This window comes from Grus americana, chromosome 19 (assembly GCF_028858705.1).
Source record: "Grus americana isolate bGruAme1 chromosome 19, bGruAme1.mat, whole genome shotgun sequence".
Classification (NCBI taxonomy): Eukaryota; Metazoa; Chordata; class Aves; order Gruiformes; family Gruidae; genus Grus; species Grus americana.
The window spans coordinates 12,585,112-12,609,325 of NC_072870.1; the positions used below are offsets into that span (position 1 = coordinate 12,585,112).

The 24,214-nt window shown below is 50.1% G+C and overlaps 1 long non-coding RNA gene across 1 annotated transcript; it reads right to left on the reverse strand.

The window, feature by feature from the left end:
- Positions 1–360: 360 nt before the first annotated feature.
- On the reverse strand, positions 361–2,095 carry LOC129215142 (uncharacterized). The gene is made up of 3 exons (XR_008579919.1): positions 1,885–2,095; positions 1,180–1,215; positions 361–426 (listed from the first exon to the last, which is right to left on the reverse strand). It is a non-coding gene; the product is annotated as an uncharacterized LOC129215142 (long non-coding RNA).
- Between the last annotated feature and the right edge of the window lie 22,119 nt (positions 2,096–24,214).

Genomic DNA, 24,214 nt, shown 5'->3' on the forward strand with positions numbered 1-24,214 from the left:
TCAGGAGACGTGACCGTTCCCGAGTCTGCAGAACAACTCCCCCGGTGACAGGAGAGGTCCCTCTCCCAGCACACCTTTCCTCGTGCCAGCGCAGCAGCCGTGCCTTAAGTGCTTATCACCACATTACAGCTCTTACCACTGTCCTTTCTGCAGAGCCATCCAACAGAACTTAATTCAGCAAGCAACTAATAACCGTAAGAGAAATCACCAATAGCTCACACATTATTTCCTACTTCACCTTGGGAATGTAGGTGTATGCCTTCCCATTCGCAGTGGATGCTGCCTGAGGATAGCTGCACTTACTGTATCAGTTGCTCCTCACACAGATCTTCCCCCTTCTGTTTTTTTCTTCATTCCTTTTTCAGCTCCTTCCTAATTTCTGGTCCTTTCGGTATTTTCTGCCTCCTTCTCCCTCCATCTCCCAAGCTGAGAACAAATGGAGTGCACGGGATTTCAAGTCACGCTATCACACCCAAGATGTCGGAACAACTCTAATTAGTCCAAACCAATTCCATCATTTCTTTTTGAAAAGAGCAATTTTATCTAAGTTGCAACTGCAATCTAGTTTCCAGAGAAACAGATATTCAACTTTAGGACCCAAACTCCAGCCCCCATGCTGCAACCCTCTTCTCCCCCGGTACGGGACTTTAGCCCACATAACAGAGTGCAGGAAAAAGCAGCCTGACACAGAATAACTTCTTCATCATTTCCATGGCCAGCAAGGGACGGGACACCAGATGTGCTGTGCTTCACACACCAAAGCTAATAATCGTCCTCTGGAACCAGCACGTGCTGGGATCAATTAAACTCATCTCCTGCCTCCTCTCTGACCAGCACTGTGCCAGCAGCGCGGGCAGAGCGAGGTGCGATTCCCACCCTCCTTCCTGGGCTCTGCGACAGCTTTTCAGGAAAGCAAACACTGCTGGGTTTTTGCAGTCCTCATCCTTGCTCTTTGTTTCTTTGCTTTCTCCTCTAACCCCTATAAAGGGGTGGCCAATATGAGCTAATATAGCCTCCTGTGAGATTAAAGCAATTTAGCAAGTAGAAGATGTCCTCATTTAATAATCTCACCATCTCCATCATCCTGACAGCATGTCTTCAGCAAGCCATTAAAGTCTAAAATTTAGTGGGGATAGGAAGCTCTGTCACAGCCACCAGTGAGCCAGTTCCACAGCTTACCTGTCGGCTGCAATCAGGCATCAAGAAACTCCTCTGCTGCAGATTTAAAAAAAAAAAAAGAAAAAAGAAAAAAAAAAGAAAGAAAAATCAATCACCATCATCCTGATGTGAGAAAATCCCCAGTGCTCGACATGCCAGGTAATTCATCACTTCCTCATAACATATATCAGTCCCTTGCTCCTAATCAAAAATAAAACCACCAAGAATTGAACATATGGAAGGCAGTCCTGCCTCTGCAGGGCACTTCCAACCCCTTCCCCCCAAAAAGAACCCTAACAATAACTGTCATAAAGCAGCCCACCCCAAGGAGTCAAGCGTGCTCCAGTCTTTAAAATACTATCAACTGGGGTGATGGCATAGTCATTAAAGCAAGCCTTCTCCTCGAGGTAGGAGCAAGAAAGCTCTGGAGAGAGCCTGGGGCCAAGTCTCTTAAGAATCTTCAGAAGAGCTTTAAAGGGTGCCAGCCCCCCCACCCCTGCTATGAAGCAGAAGCCCCTTCATCCAGCAGCAGCCAGCTTTCAGTTGCAGTTACCCAAATCTCTCACGTGGGCTCAGCCAGCTACAGAAACCCAGGATGCACCAGGACAGGGGCGGAGGCAGGGTCACCCCCCACATTTTATCCACCTCCCAATCCATCCACCTCCTGGAGTGACTCATCTCAGCCAATTAATTACCCTGACAGTCACAGAGGGGGGATGAGCCCACCTGAGCTCTGGCTTGGCCTCGCATCTCCTCTGCTACATGGGGAGCCCCGGTCAGCAGCGTGAGCGCCTGGCCGCCTTCTGGGGGCTGCGGCGGTGGGAGCACCCTCCGGGAAGGGTGCACAGCAGCAGGACCCGGCTCCACGGCAGGCTGCAAGTGAGATCCCAAAGCATCAGCTGCGTGTGCGCCGCAGGTTCATTCAATCACTGTACTGGCACCTGCGGTGGAGAAGCAGGGCTGGGTGTGGGGTCTCCAACTTTGAACAGCAGGCTGGGGGGGTTTTAGGCTCCCTGAGCAGCAGAAATACAAATGCAGGCAAAGAAAATGTAAACACTGCCTTGCCTATCTCATGGCTTGCTTCTGAGAAATAAACCAAAGATCCTTTAAAAAAATCCGTGTATTTCTAGCTTTTACTCACTGCTTGAACAAACGCCATGCTCCCAGAATACCCTCCCATCTGCTAAATGCTTGCAGAAATTTTGGGTTGCTCTTCATTTACCATCTTAATGAATTGCCCTGAAGCTTACCTTTCACTTCTCACCTTTTACTTGTTTATCAACCCTTTTTTGCCACATCTGCTAATTATTGCAGGCATTTTTGTTTAAGGGGGATTTGCTCCTTTCCTGCCAATCTTCTCTTTCTACTCGACCCTGCGGTAAAGTTGCTTATCAAAGTAAACACAATCTGCCTGGTTTGCATATGTAAGAACAAAGACAGTACGTGGGAAACAAATGGGCAAAGTTACAATACGTGGTGTTTCTGCTTTGCAAGTTCTCCACCTCTGCTTCACTAGAAGGAAGGAGTATGCTGTTAGAGGAGAACAAAAAGTACAGTCCCTCCCTCATCGGCTGCCCCATGTTGCACCTAAGTAATGAGTTGTATGGGGGACACCGTTATGTAAAGCAGCAGAGGTGGAAGATGAGCACTGTTTACGTAAAGCAGCAGATGGTGGAATTACATAATCTGAAATGTTGAATGTGTGTATATATATATTTATATATCAATTTCACTGCGGCTATAGAAAATTACATCTCAGGGACAATGTCTATTGCTAGGTGTGGGTCTATAAACTGCGTGACAAGTTGAACACAGTTTTGGCTGCTATGTCTCAAGAACAAAAAAATTAGGTGCAGATTTCCAGCTCAAACCTTATCCCAGCAGAAACAAAAAGGAAATAATTTGTGCTAAAACTCGTCAGAGAGAAAGTAAAGAAATCGTCATCCTTTCGTTTCATAGAGCGTTTGCAAGATTAGCATTCTGCAGCCAGAGCTAGAACCGTAATGCTTCACCGCGGTTTTCCCAGGAAGGATACTTCAGGCCGTGTCGCCCCGCTCTGGAGGGCTTTGGGAAGGCGCAGAGGAGCCATTGCTGTGGCAGAACGCGCTGCACATCCTGCGCTTGCGCCCGGCGTACGCCGAAGCTTTGCTCTCCCGCCGTCACGTCCCGTTGCCTTTCCAAGGGTTTGTGTCCGCAGGAGGTAACCGGTGCTGGAAGCCGCCGGCCGGGCAGGAGACGGCATCGGCCGGCAGCAAACCCGGCAGCGCTCAGAGAGCAGCAGCACCGCGCGGTTAATTCCCCACCGCTGGAGGGGATGGCAGAATTACAGCAGAGAGAGGCCCCAGAGTACATCAAGGTAATTCTCTTCAGCAGCTCCCATGCTCTTAAAAGGTCTCCGCAGCGCTAGAGCTACAAACCATGCGAGAGCACCAACTTCCCAGCACCGACTCTGCTATTGTAATAAAAGTCTGTAACGCAGTTGGTTAAGTCTAAATGCCACTCAAAGGAATTAATGTGAAGAAACGCTTTGTTTGACCTTCCTTTTGGAGCACTTCAGGCTTTCAAAGCAGCACAGAAAGAGCACAGCCGTTCCTGCCTCTCCTCCCCGCCGCCGAGACTGAGAGCAGAGATTCTGCCTGGCCTGGACGCAGTTATTCACAATATATAAATAAAGCTTATTCGGGAAGCGAGCTTGAAGGCACTTAGGATAATCCAAGTGATAAGTACCAAACTGGCTGCTGAGTGTTTGCCAGACTGGGCTTTAAAATAGCGTCTGTTTAATTTGTAAGTGCATAGCATGCTTTGATGAGTAACTGTCTGGGGTCAGACGTCAGGAGTCACCGCTGAGTTCGGCTCCCTGAAAGCAGTGCTATAAACAGCCAAATCTGTAAAAGAATGTGAAATACCAGGTACGCGCTGCATGCTGAAATCCTTTGAAAATACGGCCAGTTCTGATGGCCTGACGATGCTCTGAAAACCGAGCCTGGAAACGCGCTGCCGCAGGACCGGGTAGGTTCTAAGAGCTGTTGGTTATTGCTCCAGCCGCGAGAGACGCGTTGTTTGAAACCTGCTGCTGCGCGTCCTTAGCCGCTCCGTGCTGGTGTCAGCGAGCTGAGCCACCACGGGAGACCCCAAAGCCGTGCAGGAGGGCTCTGCCATGGACACTGCTGCGGGCGTCCTTTGTCACACGCTGCCAGCACGACAGAGCCATAAAAGACGGCGTGGATCCCAGGCGGCCGTGCTGAAATGACCGTGGTACGCGGGGCACCCAGCTGGAGGTAACTGTCTTCACCTATACAGCAGAAAGAAAAATTTTGACCCACGTTTTCAGAAAAACTGGCATACTTCAATGCTGATGCAAACAGGGCAAGCTGAATATCTCCACCAAAGTCACGTACATTATAACGCTTGTAACAGCTGAAGACTTGTTGAAGAGCTGGAGCACGTTACTCAAAAGCCACGGTCCCGGGAGTGCCCTGGCCCTCAGTGGCAAAAGCCACAAGCCTGTTAAAACATGTTTCGATCACCTCATGATAGAATTCATTTGCTGGAAAATACCGGTGAGGTGTGACGCCGAGCTGGCCGCTCCCCGTCCCCAGGAGGGCAATAACCCCGGGATAACGGGGGCTCCTGCTCCGATGCTGCCGGGAAGCTCCTTTCCTGCAGATGACTCTGCGCTCAGCCCATCGTCGGGGACCGCAGTCACACCGTTACCCTACTCATTAGCTCTTTGCGTCACCAGTAACGAGGAACCTTTGCAATGGGCTGCGTCCCCGCGACACGACGTGCGGTGCAGGTGCATGGCGCTCCCCCTGCGCAGCGCGGCTCCGGGAGGAGAAACGCCGTCGATCAGCGTCTGTCTTCACGTTGCCAACACCACCAGAAATGGGTGTTGGCATATGAACAGTTATTACCACGTCTTTTGATGATAACTAGCCATTCTGAAAGAGGACGATACGGACCTCGTCTCTGGGAGCTGGTACCGCGCTTGAAAATGGCCGTTGGCCTTTAAATGCAGAAAGAAACAAGAGCAGGCTTTGAGCGCACATTAATTTGAAATGTAATTTTCATCCTCTGCCTAGGACTCACGTGGGATTTGTGCTATTAAATATTAAATACCAAGACCTTTATGCAATGAGGCAGCTTTATTGAATAAAATTATATCAAACAATGAAATCACAAGCTTTGCAGATATTAACCATATGACAGGCTGCAGAAAATGCTGCAGTGCGAGGACCCGGCGGAGCAGCGTCCTTCAGCCGGTGACCCAGCCGGAGCGCTGCCGGCCCCGGGCGCGGGATAGCTGCACGCCCAGCACGCTGCTGGGACGGCTCGCTCCTGCAGCTACGCTGCGCTGACGTCCGTCGCTCCTCCTCTAGGCAAGCCTTCCACACGCGCTACGGTGGTTCTGAAACGCAGCTCTTTGCTGGTCTGTGTAAAGTCCCACGGCAATTCGCAATTTCCTTTTTTCCTTATATTTTTCTTACACTGCGCTCCAGGGAATTATTTTGAATATTCTGTGTGAGAATGGTGACTGCTTCGTCGAGACTGGCTGTCGGAGTGACGTGGTGCCGATCTCTCTCCATGGCCGGACGGGAATACGAGCACTTCCTGGGCGATCACAGAAATTGACTTCTAATTAACACCAGTGCCATTAAGCCTCAGTTCTCCAGGGCTTGCAAATAAACAATCACAACAGAGCCCCAACACGGACAAGATAAAAGGGCTACACTAAATAAATAGCTTCCAATTTTATTCTGTTTTTCGTCTTTGGGAGGGAAGATGAAATGCTTTCCAGGGCTCAGTGGCTGGACTTGAAGGAGCTCGGTTTCCCTTCTCCTTGGTCTTAGCCCTGGCCCTAAACCTCCCGGGCTTCTCAGAACCTAAGCATTCCCCAATTCGGACTGCGGAGGACCGCACAGCAGAACACCACCAAATTAAAAAAAAAGGGGGAGGGGGGCAGATGACTTCACTCTATCCATTTATGATGCCATTCTACATTTGATTTTGCCATATTCAAGAATAATTGAAATAATAGATGTAAATTATCATTTTGATACATTTAAAATATTTTATATGCTTTTTGAAGGAAACAATTTTCTTATGTAATTTCTATTTCAGTAAAAACTCCCAATTTTTATAAATGTCGAAAACTGCTTTGGAAAGCACTCTGTTAAGAAAATTATTCTTACTGTTATTATTTTACATAAAGAAGACTTCAAGAGTAAGAAACTGAAATTCCTCTGGACTCCAGCATCATAGATGGAAAGATGTTACTTTGATGAAAGTCCTTGACAGTTACAAGCATTTTGGCTGCTGCGCCATAAAATTAATAGTATTGACATTTCATCTCATGCAAAGCAGCATTCAATCACTCCTGCCAGTCCTGCGTCAGCCTGCCTCCGACGGGATGCCAGCACCGCTTTTGTAAGTGCTTAGCCCCGTTCCGGGAAATTTCATCCAGCTCCGCGTCTGCGTGTGATGCAGAGGAGCAGTTGGTATTTCCCGTGCGACGCTACCGAATTCTGCCTGGCGCTGTGAGAGCAGCAGCAGCGCTCTGGGACGCCTTGCTCTCGTGCTGTGAGCCCCTTTCCCCTCTTGTCCTGCCTTGCTCCGACGGTCACGACATCCGACTTCCCGCACTTTCAGCTGGCGAGGAATCGGGAAACGACCGTCCTGGAGCACGGCACGGCAAGTCTTTACTCGTGGCCATTTTGCAAAACAATCTCAGAACTACCGGGTGGTGGAAGTAATCTTTCTGACATTAGCTGTTGCTCTCCAGTTGATGGGAAGGACAGAGGCTCTTCCTTCAATCTTAAATGTTCATCTTTATGATACGCTTTTCCACTTGAAGTTTCCCAAATTTAATGAATATTCAGTAATGTGTTTCACCCTCAGCTCCTCTCAGGATCTAAAACAGAGGAATATAATGGTTATTATCCTACTTCGCAGCCTGACTGATACCCAAACGTAATACCAGTTAACTCACCTCTGCAACTGTGGAAGATCCAGGGACTAGTAACGCTGATGAAAATAACTTCATTGATTTAAATGGACCATATCTGATCTGTTAGCCCTGATTTCAGAAAACCTGCTGAAATGCCGTCTGGAATATGGTTCAGCATAAGCACAGATTAAGTACCTACTCAACATGACTTAAAATGGCACTTCTCATTACATCTGAAGTTCACGTATTTAAATATTTTCCTAACCCAAAATGTTCGAGTCGCCTGCTACAAGAGGGCCATTTATCAGCAAGTTTCTGAAGCACAAACCAGGCAAGGTAAAAGCACCTTGCTATCAGAGCAGAAGAGGCTGGTCCTATTTTTGACCAATTCACTGGGGTTTTCTTCGTGGAAAGAGGAGAGAGGTTTGGGAAAGCTCTTTGGTGAACACGCTCACCTTACAAAAATAGAACAAGAAGAAAAAAAACTCCCAAGTTCTCGAAATGGACTCAATGTTCAGAGAGAAATTTTTAGAACAGAAGACTAATGTGATGAAAAGTAATTGGAAACCTGTTAGAACTGCCTTAAAAAGACTGTCTTTGGGGAAAACATGCATTTAAGAGGAAATAAAGGAGTGTAAGAGGGTCAGGGTCACGATTTCTAAAAATGGGGGGGGGGGGGGGGGGGGGGAAAGGCAGGGTGAGAGGTTTTGAAGCGCGGCATTGTCCCGGGCGCTCAGGCACTAAGAGCCTGGAGGCTAAGCAGCCTTCACTAAAGCAAACGGCTTGTTTCTGGAGCCCAGGCAGCGCACGGTCCCAGGCTGAGCACCCTGCCCTTCTCCGGCAGTGCCCGTCGGCGGAGCAGCGCTCCCCTCCTCCGGCCCCAGCTCAGCCGTGTGCCCACACGTCCAAAATCCTCCGTCCATCCCAGCTGCCGTGAAAAAGCCGCCCAGAAGAGCCCAGGCAGCAGCAACTCAGGTACCAGGTAAGGATGTAAACACGGACATTTGTATAATTTGCGTTAGAACGAGGGACTGAAGGCATCTCTGTGGTACCGTTTGCAGTGCCAAGTTTAACCTATGTCGCAAGAATGAGAGTTCTAAACGTTAATGTTTCCCACGTGCTGTGGAAGAACGCTGCGTACCTTTGAAATTTGCAGTCTCCGCCATTTCTGGTGTACCTGCTCACAGCCCAGCAACCTGCAAAAGAGACACCTAGCCAAAGCAGCAATAAAAATAATTTACGAGGTCAAAGGAGCGCATCATGCTTTGGGCATTAGAAGTCTCAGCTTTGCCCTAAGCCGCGTTGATAATTGGCACCAGAGACAGCAGGGAGTGCTTTACATCAGGGTGTTACGCTGCTCCGTGTCCGTATGGCTCACCGATATTCTGCCTGGGTTTATTTCACGGTTAGAGAGACGGGAGTTTTCCTTGAAGAGCTGGCAGGCAGAGCAGACACAATTCCCGGGGGATTCTCCTGTTCTGGCAGCTCGCTGCAAGGAGAAGTGTCCCTCAAGGGCTCTCGCGGATGAGAGCCGTCTGGAGCAGCGGCGACGTGCCAGGACACAGAGCCATGGTGCAGGAGCGTGAGGACAGCTCCTCGAAGAAGTGCTGGAGAAGCGGGAGGGGAAACTTGCTGGAGAGCCAGCCCTGGGAATCAGAGCTGAGCAAAACGTGCCCTGCATGGTCAGCCGTCAAATTCAGCTGTGCCCCTCCCTGCAGAACGGCGCCCGCGCCAGCGCCGACGGCGAGACGGGACGATGCTGCACCTCAAACGGCAGTGAAAGTCCCTGCGAATGCCAGGAGGGAAGTGCCAGCAGGCCTCTGGCAAAGTGATTGTCACACACATCATGTCCCAGATTGGTTTGTTTATTATACGGGCTCCCTCTGGTTACTTTAGGGTCACGATTTCTAAAAATGGGGGGGGGGGGGGGGGGGGGGGGGGGAAAAGGCAGGGTGAGAGGTTTTGAAGCGCGGCATTGTCCCGGGCGCTCAGGCACATCACAGGCACCAAGCCCCCGAGAAGCCGTTCCTTACAGCCCGACCCACAGCATCAACCAAAGACCCCGTGGGCGAGGGCTGGCGATGCGATGCGCGCAAGGCAAGGGACGCGCTGATGTCCTCAACTGCGCCGTGAGGAGACGCTGCTGAGGAGCCGGGGACGCCCAGGCACAACGACTCTGGGGGGACGTGCAAGTCCCTCACTAGATTTTATGCAATCATTGTATTCTGTTCAAATGTATAATTATGCTCTGCTTCAGCAACTATGTTTCATAGGGAGTGTTCGAGGAGGAAGGGGATTTCTTAACGAGTGTTTTTAAGAGAAGTTAAAAGCCAAAAACGTTTGATTGCTCAGTACAAATGACTTTTGCATCTTTCTATCCCCATGTTTCACTGTCTGCGGACTTCTAAAATGAAGAATCGAAGCAATTGTCTGAAATGAATAATAAAACAACATTCTAAAGGCAATAAAATAGCTTGAAACAGACTAGAATGAAATTCAGAAATCATATATATTTACAAAGGAGACTAACGCAGGCAGGTTGGATTAGCAAGGAGAGCCGGGTTTGCGGCAGTCCCGAGAGCAGGTCCCAGTGCGGAGCCGCAGACGGGTCCCCAGGAAGCAGCTGCCCGGCGGCACCTCGCTCCTCTGCCCAGGGGTCCCTGCTGCGGAGCTGCCCTGCCCGGGGAGCGCGGGGAAAAGAGGTAGCACCCTCCTTCCCTCCCACCCCAGCTCGTCTGCAGTAATTCCACCCAGGGATTTTATGACTGAAATGACTTGTTCTTTCAACTGAGTTGCGTAAGGCCCTTGTTTTTTAACATAACGGTGAATAAATGCCTAAAGCTCTGGTGACGCTGCATTATACACATACCTCTATAGGAGAAAACCGTGATATCAAAGCAATTTCCTCCTCGGTTGATGGATAGCATTGGCTGTCTTCCATGCGAGTCGCTTACGCCAATCACCATTTTGGCCTCGCATGAATATAACGATTACACGGACAGAGACGTCGTCATGAGCAGCAGCGGCAATGGCCGAGTGATCACACAAACTGCTGCAGCAAAGGGGCCGCAGGTTAAAAACATCCAGCGGCGCGTGTGGAGACTTTGCACCTCTTGCAGTCATCGTATGCGAGGAGAATTGTTTGCTGCAGCTGGCAAAGGACTGAGCGTGTTTTCCCCTCATCTGTATTCCCTACAGAGACTTTAAAAGCTGCCAGCAGGCTGGAAGGCGGCAGGTGCCCTGGGAGGTGATTTAATGAGCCGCGGGGCTGGGATGGGAGAGCTGGGACAGCCCCGCTGCGGGACGTAACCACCGCTCCTCGGTGGTGCTGCACAGGCGGATCCGCGCTGCCTTGCACACCCCACCGGACCCAGCAGTGCCACGGTCCGTGCACCAGCCATCGCGCCGTCAGGGCAGGCGGGGCTGGCAGACAAACCGCCCCAGTTCCCCTATTTCCGACACCCCTGCACACGCATCCTTCACACACCGGGTGCACAGAAAAATAATTTTTTCCGATGTTTGCCTTGTCCTCGGTGAAAGGGAGTTGTTGGGCAGACAGATAAGGGGGGGTTGGAGAACTCTGGAAAACCTTACGACGTCCCCAAAGACGCGTGCGTGTGTCGGTGAGGTTCAGACCGACGCTCGGCTCTCCTGCCCCGGAGGCAGGGGACGACACGAACAGGCGCTGCCTCCTGATGCCCAAGTCGCCGGGTGACCATCGCCATCACTCTGCCTGACACCTTGTTCTGACAGTGCTTCCAGAAGCGCACAAACCTCTTAAAACCAAGGGCAGCCAGCAAAGAGAGCGTGGCCTGGGAAGCACTGGGATACACAGAAAAGATATACAAGTAAATATTGCCACATAAATAACAACAGCTTGACGCTATGGCTACAATTTTGCTACCGATATTTTGATGTTTTCACTTATGGTCATTATAAATGACTTATTCCTGTCCCTAAACACCAATCAGAGCTGCCATTAGTAATATTCTGACCACAGGCAGGTGCAATAAAATTGATCAAGGTGTTGACACTTAAAGATACAAGCAAATGAACATGATAAACTGCCGAGAACTACCAGCAAGACACACAATGTTCTTTCTTTGTAAAACAGCACCTGGCAGGGATGGTTATTTTGACTTTGGTTTTGTGTAGACAATAGCTTTTCAAATTACCCAGGAAAACCGTTTGGCCTCTCACGGCAGAACAGGTCGGCAAAACGGCACCTGCGCCCCGGAAGCCAAGGTGCCCTGCGCTGCAGCCTGCTCGGGCCGGGGTCTGCTGCAGGGAGACGCGGGGGCACGGGGGGCCGTATCTTCACTTGTCCCACCCGCTTACGAACTGGGAACGAATGCACGCGCGTGCCGCTCCTAGGACAATCCTCTGCACGTCGCCCTCCTGCCCATTTGTATTTCAGTTTTAACTAAACGCTTCGGCCAGATGATTGCGTGCGCACGCCTAGTTGGTATGAAAGAACTGATAGATATTTCCAAGTTCATTTCCTGACCATTAACTCCGAGTACCGCCAAGAGGGTCTGCAAAATAACCGTTCTCTTCCTGTGCTTTCGTCCTTGTGGCAGCCGTGGGTTCCTCGGATCCCTGTGCAGCACTCCTGCCCAACGCTCCTACGAACCGCCTCGATCCCTGGAAGAGGCCAGGCAACCTGTCGAGGCGCTGCTTTGAGGGACACAGCGGCCAGCGGCAGATGCCTCAGGGGGTGGTGTAACCACCCCACCCACCACCCCAAAAAAATCCGTCAGCACATGCAGTGGGCTCTCGAGGACGTTCTTTAAGTATTTGCGCTGCCATAGGACCTCTGCACGGGTGAAGCCCGCATTCGGCACGGTGAACGGCTTTAGGCACGTTCATTTTCACGCCGCAGACTCGCGTGCTCAGTGGTTCTCAGAGAAGCACGCGCTCGCACCAACAAACCCGCAGCCACGAGCCGGCTCAGGACCGGACTGCAGGCAGGTCGGTGCTGGCGCAGGACTTCCCGTCCTACCCTTGACATCCCACTGCTTTGCTCCGCACTCCCCTGAAGATGAAAGCTCCCCGATGTGCCCCGTGTGGCGGCTGCATCGCAGCCCCGAGAGCCTGGAAGAGACAGACAGAAACGGCACTCGCCCCTCGCAGCCGGCCGGCCGGGGGGCGTGCGGGGGCCGAGTCCCCTCTCCTCCGTCGGGAACACGCCGGGGGCTGTCGGCAGCAGTTGTTCCCCCCCTTTGCTTCGCTGGAGGATAACTGGGTTTTCTTCCCTTCTAGCTTTTGTATTACAACATCCACTCCAGCCAAATAAAATATTGATGTTATTTTAAGCTTCTGCTACTTAAATAAAAATAATAAACAGATAGCAGTAGAATGACAACATTGCTGTGCAGGAGCTAGGGCAGGAAGCACGACAGAGGCTGGGGCCAAGGCCAGTGAAGGGCGTCTCCCACATTTCAGCACGTCTGCCTTGGCCTTGGCAGAGCTGCAAAGCCCACGGCTCGGCCTCACCCACAACCCTTCCGACCCCCCACCAGCGGCGGGGGAGCGGGCACGGGACGGGGCTGACAGCCCAAGAGCGGGGGCTGCAGCAGGGACGCACCCTCGGGGGCCCGGTCATGGCCAGCGCTGACTGCGGGCACACGGACCCCCTCCCCTCCCATCCCATGGGGACACCGACCCCCTCCCGTCCCACGGGGACACCGACCCCTCCCGTCCCACAGGGACACCAACCCCTCCTGTCCCATGGGCACGTGGACCCCTCCCCTCCCATCCCACGGGGACACTGACCCCTCCTGTCCCACAGGGACACCGACCCCCTCCCGTCCCACGGGGACACCGACCCCTCCCGTCCCACGGGGACACCGACCCCTCCCGTCCCACCCCCCCTCGCCCGCTCTGTCCCTGAGGCACCCGAGCTGGCGGGGAGGCGGGGGGCCTGTCTGGGTCAGGGGGATTACGCGCGGGATGGCGGGGCAGCGGTCTTCTGGTCCTTGTTTTACAGGAAGCTTCCCCGTCTGGAGGCAGCCGCAGGTGTACAACCCGCTGCCCTACAGGAAATGAGGAAGACGTTGCTGAGGAGTAACATGTTTCCTGGTAATCTGGTGTGGCAAACGCCCCGGAAAAGCGAAAGGTTCCAATGGGCAGTGCAAAATAACGGATTGCACCGAGAGAAGCAGTTTGACAGCAAATGTTTGCTTTGAATTCAAAGAGAGGGGGAAAAAAAAAATGGCTGGGCCTAAACAAGACTGTTGTCCATGAAGTAGACTTTGCTGTAACTGAAGTGAAAAGGCTAATTCATCAAGCTGTAATGAGAATCTCATTGTCATTCATCTTTTATGTGAACATTTGCAGGCAAGAGTCTCGATGTCAGGGGAAAGCCCTGTAATTAATTTATCTGTGTTGTGTAAAAGGTAACAGATCTGAAGGATGGGTTCTGTCCCAGCACAGCTGCCTCAGAGAAAAAGCGAGCACCTTATTTAGGTCCGATTTCTACTTTCCTTCAAAGCAAAAATAAATAGCTGCAGAAAAATCAGAACTGTGAAAAATACATAGTTTAGAAGAAGGAAAGAAGCAGAAGCCTACCTCCAAGAAATCACATCGGCAAGAACAACTGAAATCCTCGGGAGAGGGGAAAAAAAGAAAAAAAGGTGTAATTTGTTTGCAATGGGAGAATTTTATCATCTAGCCTGAGGTATCAAGTTAGGATTAAGACCAAATAATGGAGGCAGTGATCAAAGTAATTTGCAATGGATAATTTGCCCTCAACATATTCAGAAGACAACGTCAAGGCTCCCTACAATTACAAAGTCCTGGCTTACTCTCTGTTGCGATTGCTTTAATCAAGGTCCTTTATTTTTTTTTTTTTTTTGAAAGAACAAGAGGCACTGGAGGACCTGACGCCTACTGAAAGTCAGCAAAATTTGTGTGCTTAACAGCGATTTCTGCCTTTTGATCTAGCCCCCCCGTAGGGCTCCAGCGGCTTTGGTTTGCAGCCCGAGGGCAAGAGCTCGTGCAGCTCCTGCAGCACGGCCACGCTCACGAGGGTCAGAGACCCGCAGCGCGCCCAGCACCTCGGGGAGCCCTCCGGACCTCCCGTTGCTGGGCACAGACGGGGTTTGAGGCGGCACACCGGTGCGTGTCCCGAGGGGCTGAACGGCCCATCGCACGCAGCCGAGCTCCCCGGTGAGAGGGGCCTCAGCAGCAGCACCCAGCACAGCACGCGGTGCCTTCTGCCAGCCGCGGGTCCACGCCGTTCCCTGGCTGCGGGGGGCTGCGGTTGGGTTTGGGTTGGGGGCTTTTTTGTTTGGTGTTTTTTGGGAGTATTTGGCAGTACTTTGGGCTGCTGCGGGATCAAAGCCATGCAGACAGCTTTACAAAATGTGGTGGATTGTAGAACTACGTTATATAGTTAGAATTAAAACTATTTCCTATGGCAGACAAACTAGACGGATCCGTTTCAAGTGCAGATGCCGCGCTGAGGGATGCAACACTGATACAGATGCCCGGGCAACGGTGTTCTCCCGTAAGACACGGATAACTCCCATTAACAAAGACTGTAAGTGGACTCCATATAGCCTACATCAGAAAAAGAGAAGAGCCTTTTGGAGAACTGTTGTTTAGAAACGTCAACACCACCCTCAGGAAAGCCAGAAGATGCAGAGGGAAGAAAAGTCTACCTTCTGGTATAGGTTAGCGATGTCTCTGTCGTGTCAGGCTCGTGCACGAGACTCCCACAGACACTCGAGGTCTGATGTGGGATAGCTTTGCCAGCGCTGGGGAGGAAGAAGCCCCTCACCCATGCAGATCGGTGCAGGCTGGAAGAAAAGGTTGACAGAGACTGGCCTTTCTCACTGTCCAAGCGTAAGATTACCGTGTCCCCTGACTCTCAGTTTTTGAAGGCAACAGCTTCTTTAGCTCCACTAAGCATCACGTTCAAAGATTGCACTTGCTGTAGCACTCCCTCCCCTTGTGCGTTTGCGATTAATTTCTCTTTTCACCTTTGAAAAAGCACAGCAAGGGGAGCTGGGTATCTAACTCCAAGCTCCTTTGAAACCCCAGACTAATGGTTTATCTAGCGAGAATTTCATTCAGATACAAAGAAAAACTCAGCAATACAAAGCACGGTGTTGCTTCCCCGCTGCACAGCCCCGAAGGCGGCCGGATTCCCTTCCTAGGGGTGCGCAAGTTCCGCAAGGCGGGATGGCTCCGCTGAAATCCCGGCGCCGGGGCTGCACCGCTCCCCCCCAGCATCCAGCCACACGCGTTTTCTGAAGCGGCAGAGTCTAAAATGTCAAGTTTTCCCGAGTCGCGCGTTACCTTGGCTCAGAGCACAGAGGTGACTTTGCTGAGGCTCTGTCTCTGCGTGCCCAGCACGGCTCAGCACCACGCGATCCAGCTGGGGCAGCACCCTGAACGGGAGCGGAGCCGACGGGAGCATCTTGGTGCTGTCATGTCTGTGCAAACAGAGACTTCTCAACTCGCTGTTAGCTACGCTCGCCAGCAGAAGGGAAAAGGCACATGTACTCCTTATTGCTGTTATTTATCAGGCACCATTTCATCATGTTTACCCAACAAGGCTTTATTTCAAGCTAGAGCAGCCCTAGCAAGCGAGACCCTGCAGACGTGGTTCGTGGCAGGGCCCGAGAGCTGCACGGCATGGGGGCACGCTGCGTGCACGCAGCCGTTTTCTCTAGAAGGGGGCTGGGAATCCCACGGGCTTACACATCCCCCCCATCCCGGGGGGCAACACCAGGCTGTTTCGTGCAGGATGCACTGTGGCTTAAGGAAGCTCAGCGCCACTGACCCAGGGCTCACTGCAGACCGAGCACTGCAGCTCCCTACTTCATCGCCTATCGTTGGAAGACAAGCGCAGCGCTCGGAGGATTAACAACAATCACATTAAGCTCGGCAAGTTAAACTGCTCACCCAGCAGGACGGTGAGCTTTTCGTTTCAGGTAACACCAGATACTCTCCTGCAAGCGGAGGTGCGATACGTTCGGTGCTGGTGATGAAGCAGGAGTGGCGGGCTGGTGTCTGCTGCAGCACCACCAGTTTTAGCAGAGGGAGAAGGATCCGTCCATCTGCCCAAACAACTGCACAACGCGCACGCTCTTCAAAACCCCCCAGGTCCAGTGAGCCCATCCCTCCCCCAGCCACTGAGCGGGACATGCACGCTACAGCAGCCCTTTCTGTATTCCAGCCCTGCCTAACCCAAACTGGCCTCAGAGACATCCTGCTGCGGCTGAAGTCAACAGCAAAACTTTCACTGACGTCAGTGCTTCTGGACTATGCCTTGAAAGAAAACCATGCAAACGAAGTGAAACGAACAAACAAAACAAAAAAAAAAACCCCAGCCCCCCCCCCAAAAAGGATACTTCCCAGAGTAAGTGGATTTAATCCCCCTGCCTCCTTTAATTTGCATTTCGGAATTTTAAGACATGAAAGTGAATTTTTTTTTTTAAAATCACATAAAGTTCTGCAAGCTTTTCTCACTTCTTTGGACCAGACCTTATAAACAGGATTAGGATTTGCAATGAAGTGCCGGCACTCAGCTGATATCAGGTACCACAGGCACTAACCACCTGAAGGTGACAGGGGGCTTGGAGCGACTACTCAAGACCTCGTGCCTGCAGTGATAAAACACCTATCACAGATATATGTGATACAAAATACAGATCAGACCTAGCAAATGAGACCTTGAGCTCCAGTTGTGGCAGAGCCACGGAGACACTAAATCTGAGCAGAACAAGGAAACCTCTGGAGAGCTAAGAGGTAATCAAGCAGAGCCTACGAGGACTGCTGGGAGGGAGAACATCCCTGAGAACCGCCCATGGCAAAGAGGCCTCTGGGTTCTCACTCGACGGCGGGTTTGCTCATGCTGCGGGACCTCCTTTCTGACTTAGGAGACGACACCGAGCACCTCTCCAACGTCCATGCCGTGACTGCCTGGTGTGAACAGGCTAACAACACTCAGAAAAAAATCACGTGAGATCTGCTGATGATTAGCACAAAAGAGTCTGCCTTCAATTGACAGCTGCCCATAAAGCTAATCAACTACACGATGGCACAAGTGAGAGAGAAAAGAGTTCGGCATGATTTCATTTGTTTGCAGTGGCAATAAATCCAAGTGAAAACTGCCGAGCGCCTGCTGATCTCTGCATCCAGGCGGGGTCAAGGTTCCCAAGAAACAACTAAATGATGGCCATTTAATAGTAATTCTGCAGGAGCACCAGAAGGCTCCGACAGAGACTTGCCTGAACCGCCTTCTGTACAAATAAATGCCACAGAGAGAGTCTTGGCCCTTAGGCAACTTTTGATCCAGAAATGTACTTGTCCGGGGTCTAGGTCCAGCTCAACATGTGTAATTCATGGCGAGCCCGGGCAGGGAGCCCTGCGGTCAGAAGGCTTCCCATCCCGCGGTACCAAACCTCAGGTGGAGAAACAGGCAAGCGAGTAGAAAGAGGAGGGAGCAGGACAGCTGGGGCTGTATAAATTAGTAGTCACAGCGGATGATGTATCGATATGTGAAAAGAAGAAAGAGCAGACTGGGTCGCTGTTTGCAGCCAATGCATTAGGTGAGCTAATTAGAGAGACAAGAAGGAAATTACAGTCAGTGGAAAATGAGGTAGCTGATGTCTGGAAAATGAAAAAACATCCTGCTGACTGTGACAGACCTGCCAGGCATCTCTCCGTGGCCATCGCCGTGCTCTGCACAGGGATCACACGTGGTCAAAAGGCAGAACTGCTTTTTAGGAGGAGCAAAGCACAGCAAGGCAAAGACAGAAAAGGCGGAGAAACACTGATGAGCTCTGAAAAACAAAAATAGGAGCAATTTGGATTATGTTCCTAGAGTTGGGGATCTTATTTCTACTTCACACCATCGTGCAACTCCTCAGAGTAAAACCACCACAGCGCTAGCCAACATGCTGACATAATCCACGGAGATGTAGGTCTCTAGTGATTTTATTCCCCCCCCCACCTCTGTTTGCTGGTGTGTTTGGAAGTCAGCCTGTAAGGATGTTCTTGCCAGCTGGGAAATCCCAGAGGACATGTTCCTTCCTCTGTTTTGCTGGCAACCATGAGGACAAATTATAATGAATGACCTCTTTTCTTTTTTCCTTCTGCACCAGCTGGCTCCGATACCCTTTCCCAACCTCCACTTGCATCATCTACCAAAACAAAATCTCATTTCCTAGATAAACAGACTTCTTTGGGTGTCTCAAGATAATGCTTAATGAAAAAACCCAGTACAATGGAAATACTTTGCATGGGCTTTCCTCTTTTAAATGCACTTACAGTTTTTACTTAAAAAGCTACTGAAATAAGTCATTTTCCTCTCTTCTGTTAATCCCAGCTCTCTGCACGTCAAGACACATCCTTCTAAACTGGCCACACTGAAATCTATTAGATAACCTTCAAACGGCAGAAATGGAGCTCTCTGGGATTTCTCTGACAAAATAGTTTGCCAGAAGAAAAACACTGAATTGGTCATCTTCAAAAGCGTGCGGGAAAAAAAAAGAAAATCAGGTTATCTTTTCTTTAACTATTTCTTCTTGATCCTTTATTTCAACAGAATGCGAACAGAGCCAGACATGGCCCTTTCTGCCAGCGATGGGACGATGGGCGCTGTGGCTGCGGAGTGGCTCCGGTGCTGCCGGCAGCTCTGAGCTCAGACCCCACTGTGCCGGGTGCTGAGCACCGCGCCAGATCCAACCGAGCGGCGCCCGCCGCCTGGGCAACGGCCACCCTGGCCCAAACCCCGAGGCCAGCAGAAACGCAAACCTCCCCCTTCGCCGGCACCATCGGCGGCTGCGAGTGCTTAAACCACGGCGCTCACGAGGCGACACGAGCGCGGCAGTAGCTGAACGTTTCTGACATGAAATCTGCCTGAACTGAGAAATCTGTTTGACCTTTTGAGACTCAGACTCTTACCGACTCACATTTCATGCTGAAAAACCTTACAGACGTCACCCACGCAGCAGAATGAACTTCAGGGGTTATATTTACTTTGTTTTTCTTGACGACGATTACCTTTTGAATACCAAGTGGCAGGAGATTTGAATATCCACCAAGCCAAGGAAGAGCCGCGGCACCAATCCTGCCCGAGCCCTTCGCAGCAGCGCTGCCCGCGGTCGGTGCCCAGCTGGGGAGGAGAGGCTCGGGGCTCGGGCAGGAGAGCGGGACTGGGGCAAAGGCAGAAAGGGAACATTTGCAAAGGGAAGATCTTGGCTTGTAGCTGAGCCGAGAGGATGGTTCTGCAGAAACTGGTACTCGACTGACATTTCAAAAAACCCCCCCCCTTAATATTTCCTTTTTCACATCAAGTTTTCTCCATTTTCAGCTGTTCTGGTTCGAGTCCAGTTTGCTCTGTGGGGATGACAGGTTACTTAGCAACCGAAATTAAAGTTCGATTATTGTATTAATATTGATGCTATCATTGCATGAATCATGATTCCAGTAGGAGGAATAATCTCAGTTTCTTTAAAATATTGATTTTGGAAAGGTGCCCAAGCGCAGGCACATGGGGCTGGATTCCTGCTGTCACGGCAGCTGAAGGACGAGCATCACCGGCCACGCTAGGGCGGGATGGAAATCCAAAAAAGCAGAGGGAAGCTCTGGGCTGGCGTTTCAACGGAGCTGCCCTCGGCTCGGTGCACAAAAACGTTGTCACATTTGAAGGGGTTGATGTTCTCCTCGTGTACAGGAATATTTGACGACAGAGACCTATCAAGTTGTCACTTGCATATATCACTGTAACTCACTGGATAAATGGGTTCACCTTTCAATCTTATGAATGTTTTCAAAGATAAATTTAGGAAATTAAGTCCCAGTTTTCTCTTTTTCCACCTTTTTCTTCATTTGCTAAAGCCTGTCACACAGTTCAGTTAAAATGTTTCAAATAATCTTCTCCACTTTCACAAAGCATTTAACTGAAAAATAAAATAAAAAACCCCACCAAACTCATTTGGTATCAGCTTTTCATTGTCACTAAGCGTGCTCTTCTCCTCCTTGGAACTTTCTGGGCTTCATTGAGACCAATTCTGGAGACGCAATCTCCCAGCACATATCAGGCAATGAAAATGTGATTTTCCTGTTACTGCAGAACTTCAGCCCAGGCTAACGGGCTGAAGCGGCCCACGTCAGGCAAGTAGCACTAGTGACAGCACCTGGCCAGAACCGCCGAGTTCAAAATCTGAAATTAGAGACAAGGAAATCTGTCTGTTTTCACATACTCACCTCTCAAGAGGGCTCTACGCATATCTTCTGCCCACGGCAGACAGCAATTCAGGGTGCACCCAAGCACATCCTCTATTTAAAAACACGCAAGAAACCATGATGGAGTTGCACCTTTTCTCAAAGCTCAGATGCCCGTAGCTGGGCACGTACTTAATAACATTAATACCCTTCCTGAACATTAACCGCAGCAGCGGCCTTTGGATAACTTGCAGTTCTTCCTCTGTAAAAGCAACGAAAAATATACGGTAGCTCTTACAAAAGATCCCTGCCGCGCATGTGACAGATCACGGCTAGAGATGAGAGGCAGGGAGCGCACCTTCAAAACCTGGGGGGCACGGCGGTGCTCAGAGTCACGAAGGTGACATACCCAGCGCCGGCGAATGTCAAAGGACAGCCGAGAGGTGCCTGCGTCCTGCCTGCGCTGAGAAGGACTGGCTTTCCTCTTGGACTGCAGCTACGTGTGTCTGCTGCCACGCTGGTTTCGCAGCACGGAGATCCCGCTTCCTAGGACATGGACGCAAAACTTAACTGGCACTAAACCGAACCCGCCCCAGCTTTACGTTAAACGTGAAGAACACTCCCAAGTGAAGTGAGGTGGGTCTACAGGGGCTCAGCACAGTCGGCAGCTGGGATATTGTGCCCTGCCGCGGTCAGCAGCGGTGAGCTCCCTTAGGAACACGCTCCTGACCCCATGCCCAGCTCCTGCAGCGTCTTCACTCCCAGGTTCCCGCCTAGCTGGCATTTGTACGTTTCTGACAAGCGAGTAACTAGCTCTTGTGCAGCAATACCACTGAACCTCGAGATGGCCATCCTCCCTTCTTTCTCATACGCTTCCCAGCCAGCCTCCGTTACGTTGGAGGCATACTGTAATATATGGGTTTAAAAAAATTTTTCCTAAACTTGCAGCTTTATATTCTACATCTTTCTTACTAGCTAGTGCCCTCCAAGTTATGCTTCTTCAGGACTGTCATCCCATGTTTTTAATGTAATGGGTGCTCTAATGGGATTCCTCTCAAAAAGCCGTCTAACCCTTCCCAAGGGAAGTCAACATCCTCCTCCATGTTTGTAGTTGGTACTAGCAGGTTTTTTTTTTAAGCTACTTTTAAATTTTACAATAGAGTTTTCATTTTTTCCCTTGGGAGAATAATTCTGTATGTCCTCACCTAAAAATCATCCCCCAACTTGCCCCCTCAAAGGAGGGTAGCAGTTTGGGTGAGTCCATCTCATCTGGAGGCCAACTCAACCGCACCGCACAGGCAGCCAGGGAGATTTCCAAGTCTATAAATACGACTGTTGGAAACCTTACCTGGAATTTCTAGAATAAGGTCAGAAATAGAAAGTAGTCATGAATGTAGAGTTCTGTTAAGACTCACAATAGTTGCCACATAAAACACAAAAAATGGGTTATATAAATAACATTCTGTGAAAATGTCTTTAACGGTTGTGCTTTGACACATCTTTAAGATCATAAACTTCACTCTTTTTAATGTTTTTGGTAAGACTTGTAATGAGAAAAGACAATTCTGAAGTCCTGACATTAATAAGTCTATTGTAAAAAGGTCACCTTCCCCTAAGAATGTTTTATTATCAGTGGAGCAGAATAGCTCTGAATATGTAATGACTTTTATCTGATGATTGCCCTGTATTCTTTTCTAAAGAAAGAAGGCTTCAGATGTTGATAATTTCCATATAAGCGTTGAAGTGTTTGGCAGCAGAAAAACAAACTGGTTCAGAGAAATTAATTATAAAGCAGCTATAGAAGAGGCATGAATATTAACTTCTGATCTTCGTGTGTCTCCAAGAGGTACTACAAAGCACCACGGGACTGGCTGTCCTCCGGGACAGCACTGCACGTCCCCGAGCTGGAGTAAAACACACGCAGTGGAGATCGGCCTTCTGTATAAATCCTTGCAAAGACCGTTTCTTGTTTGCATTTGGTTTTTCCGCTTTGGCGTAGAAACTCCACCACTTGCATTTAGCGGCGCATCAAGGATTAGGAGGTGCACAGAGAGGATATATATTCAAGTTAGTGACAACAGGAACTCAGATTAACAACTAAGACCAACAGCCGTATGCAAAACCAGAGCCACCTGAAGGTCCCTGTTCCCAGCACCTTACAGACCAGCAGAGACAAACGGGAACCGCAGGGTCAGGATCAAACCAGCCGCGCTGGACAGGCGAACCCCTCCAAGCACTTCAAGAGCCGCGAGCGCAGCACTGCGGGGTTTGCATCCCTGGGGGAGAGAACCAGTTCTGCACGGAACTGAAGCCACGCTGCAATTCAGAAATGCTCCTCCTGTCCGTCTGTCGTGGCATAGAGGCAACCCCCTGAAAACACTGCGTGCTACACACCCATTTCAACTTAGAAGGTTTCCCCAGGGGAACTGCGCGTTCATAAATAGCTATGCCAAAGCTTGTTTGTTGTTTTGAGTCATTAAATTACATTGCACTTAATTACTCCCAATCTACCACCAATGAAGGTTTTCCAACAAAAGCTGCCTCTGCTAAGAAACCATTTTTATCTACTAATGATCTTATCTCAAGAATGCTTTTCAAAGAGCACTTAAACAACATCACGCTCCATTTGCCAGGGGGATGCACAGTGGAAAGTAAGTATATTTTTAAAACCATTTCTTTCAAGAAAGAATGCTTTTCTAAGAGCACTTTCTAGGACAAAGGCTTTGCCTTGCTGGAAGGCCATTTATCTGGGGACCAATTAGCTGCTGCATTTCATCAGCGAGACAACGCTGGGCCGATTCACCGGTATTTCAAAGGAAATGCTATGGATGTATTAACAGAGGACGGTACGTCACTGCAAACCCACGGCTCCTGACTCCACGCTAAAAGTCATTCATGATTCTGCAGCGGGGCAGGAATACAGGTACGGATGGATTTGGTAGGGCTTGCTTCATTTCACCCCAGCGCTTGGAGATAACCAACGTACAACTAGCGGTACCAGCTCCAGAACTTCTCCCCTGTACATTTCTGTTTAGCCCAGGAATATGCATTTCCAAGCTGGCTCAAAGATTAAGAACCCAGCGATGCAATTCTTTGCTCAGAGAGGTTATGGCACCTCCAAAAATCAGGTCCTTCAGGAAAGTTAATACAAGCATCCAGAAAGAAATAGGTTTACCTGGCCTGGCACAGGGAGAAGGGTCTGCTTGGGACACCTGTGAGTTTTCGGCAGTATGTCACCTCCCATAACAGCATCAGACTCTTTTCACGTGCCAGGGCATCAGAGAACGAACAGAAACACTTGAGAGGGGCGAGAGACTGAGAAAGGGGGTGGAGAAGAACCAGAGGAGTGAGGGCAGGACAAGCAGCAATGAAGACCATCGTCCATTTTATCAAGAAACTGGTGAGATTTGAACTGGAAACGGGATTTGGCTAAACAAGGAGAAGCAAGGACAAAAGCGATTTAGCCTGCAGGAAAAGCGTGAGGATGTGTGACTCTCCTGCAGCTCTTTGGGTCAGATTAGCTGGAGTTAAACTCTTGAGATGCTTCCAAGCATGTCCTGTGTCATTTGCACCAATTACAGGGCTGCCGTCCAGTCTGCCCTCCAGTTTGGAGCTTAATGGGAAACAGGAGGAGCCTTAATATCTCTGTATCAGGAAATGGGTATTTAACCTAATTTTTCCAAATCCTAATTGCATCCTTATTCTTCCTAATATTGAGCTAATAAATGAGGCATTTCAGATTTCACCCTGGCATTTCAGCACACCATTAAAAAAAAAAAACCCACAACAGATTAAGCAACCATTAGATATATTGTTCTTTCTCAGCCAATGCAACTCAAATGCCACATTTCACAGATGGGTTTAGCAACTGATGTTCTGCGCGGGCAGGAGCAGCAGGGTGGTCTGATTAAACCAGAGTAACAACAT